We start from the raw sequence: 208 nt of genomic DNA on the forward strand, positions 1-208 counted from the left end.
CTCCTTTGTTCCCCACTTGAATGTAAACTTCTGTAGAATACAGTGGTTTGCAAAAAGCAACAGCTCAATAAACATAATTTGAATAACTCGGGCTCTCTCCTCTGGTCCCCACCCTACCATACGCACTTTACTATCAACAAACAGCTGTAGGCAAATAGCTCTGAGTCGATCCATCCCCCATCCCTGAAGAAGTAAGAGTCAAGTATAA

Source organism: Ovis aries, chromosome 4 (genome assembly GCF_016772045.2).
Source record: "Ovis aries strain OAR_USU_Benz2616 breed Rambouillet chromosome 4, ARS-UI_Ramb_v3.0, whole genome shotgun sequence".
Lineage (NCBI taxonomy): Eukaryota > Metazoa > Chordata > Mammalia > Artiodactyla > Bovidae > Ovis > Ovis aries.